Source organism: Schistocerca gregaria, chromosome X (assembly GCF_023897955.1).
Source record: "Schistocerca gregaria isolate iqSchGreg1 chromosome X, iqSchGreg1.2, whole genome shotgun sequence".
NCBI classification, from domain to species: Eukaryota; Metazoa; Arthropoda; class Insecta; order Orthoptera; family Acrididae; genus Schistocerca; species Schistocerca gregaria.
Window position 1 is genome coordinate 759,806,497 of NC_064931.1, and position 2,043 is coordinate 759,808,539.

At 46.1% G+C, this 2,043-nt stretch overlaps 1 pseudogene; it reads left to right on the forward strand.

Moving 5' to 3' along the window:
• The first annotated feature begins 1,210 nt into the window (after nucleotides 1-1,210).
• LOC126299669 (5S ribosomal RNA) lies at nucleotides 1,211-1,328 on the forward strand (annotated as a pseudogene).
• The last annotated feature ends 715 nt before the right edge of the window (nucleotides 1,329-2,043 follow it).

Genomic DNA, 2,043 nt, shown 5'->3' on the forward strand with positions numbered 1-2,043 from the left:
AAACCACGAATAACGGATCACTCCCCCCCCCCCCCCCCCCCCCCCGAAACGGTCGCTTGTAGTTGATTATGAATCAACGCACACTACAGTAATTTACCGAAACAATTTTAAAAAATGTCTAAGAAAATTATTTTAAATTCATTCACCAGACATACATTTAGTACACGAATAAGGAGAACGTTATTTTTACATACACTGGAAAACATTCGCGTAGTAGCATTCTATGAACATGGGAAGATAAATGAACAACAAATATAAAAATCGGGTTTCGAACACGGGGTGCAAAAAGTGTGAAGTCGCGACGTTATCCGTTGTGCCAACGTTTCGGTTGTATTATTTATTCACTATAAGGCCTATAAAGTACCTCGAAAACCTTGACCCTCGTCACTCTAGTCAAGCAGTGTACCATTTTGGAACACTTCAGGAATGTTTCTCCTACCCATCCACATTAATTTCGATATATCCAAATTTAAAGTACGCTATCAAATGGTTCAAATGGCTCTGAGCACTATGCGACTTAACTTCTGAGGTCATCAGTAGCCTAGAACTTAGAACTAATTAAACCTAACTAACCTAAGGACATCACACACATCCATGCCCGAGACAGGATTCGAACCTGCGACCGTAGCGGTCGCTCGGCTCCAGACTGTAGCGCCTAGAACCGCACGGCCACTCCGGCCGCTTAGTACGCTATCATTTATCCCACAAAAAAAAAAAAAAAACATTCTGTCCTAGTATCCTGAATCCTCTACAGTTACTCATTAACAACACTTTCTTCTGTACAACAGTGACTTTCAGCATCGTGTCAGGGGGGGGGGGGGGGAATTTGTTGTGAAAATGTCTCAGATTGCTCTCCTGCCGAAAGCTTGTATTCAAGGCGTAGAGGAGTCGTCGTACGGCAGTTCACGAAAGCATTCCTGACGTCTGGTGAAAAATCGCTTGTCAGGACAAAGTGCTGGCTTCTGAATCAGCCTATCTATTAGTCAAAACAATATAAAAACCCCTACAGTAGTTCCTGAGATTAGCCTTGACATAGAGACAGGAAAACACGCATAGATGTGGCCTTTAATTTATATTATGTATAGGTATCCTGCAAAGATCCTTGAGCATATTCTAAACTCTAATGTAATGAGCTTCCTAGTGGGAGAAAAGCTTCCCTTTTCAAACATGATGTACTTTTAAATATCGATGTAGGCCTACATGTAAAGGAGGCAACGGCCTTTCCGCAGTGGATACACCGGTTCCCGTCAGATCACCGAAGTTAAGCGCTGTCGGGCGTGGTAGGCACTTGGATGGGTGACCATCCGGGCCGCCATGCGCTGTTGCCATTTTTCGGGGTGCACTCAGCCTCTCAGCCTCGTGATGCCAATTGAGGAGCTACTCGACCGAATAGTAGCGGCTCCGGTCAAAGAAAGCCATCGCAACGACCGGGAGAGCGGTGTGCTGACCACACGCCCCTCCTATCCGCACCCCTTATGAGGATGACACGGCGGTCGGGTGATCCCAGTGGGCCACATGTTGCCTAATGATGGAGTGCCTACATGTATGGGGATTGAACAAAGTACGTAAACACCGCGAAAACGGCATGCTTGAACGTAAATGCAGATTATTGCTAAGCCCTCAGGTTTCACTGCTGTCTTTGGACAAGAATGGCACGCGTGCAATGTCATCAGTACGTTGCAAATGCCAGTCGTGGTCAGAACAGCGTTCTCTGTCGTTGTCAATGGACTATGTCGGAGCTAAGTACATTCGAACTTGGGCAAGCGGACGAAAGTGTGTGTTAACTGATAGTGGCATTCGCTGATTGAAAAGCATTGTGACGAAAAATAAATGGATGGCATCTACACAACTCACCGCGGAACTGACCGTTGACCTCACGAACGCTGTCAGCACCAAAACAGCACAAAAAGGGAGCTCCATAAGCAGGGAGGCGCAGTGCGAGCTGGGATTCCAAAGCCACTCATCATAATGCAAATGTCCGTTGCAAGGAAACGTCATGCTGAAGCCACAAAACCAGGGCAACGGAACAATTGAAGGAATTCA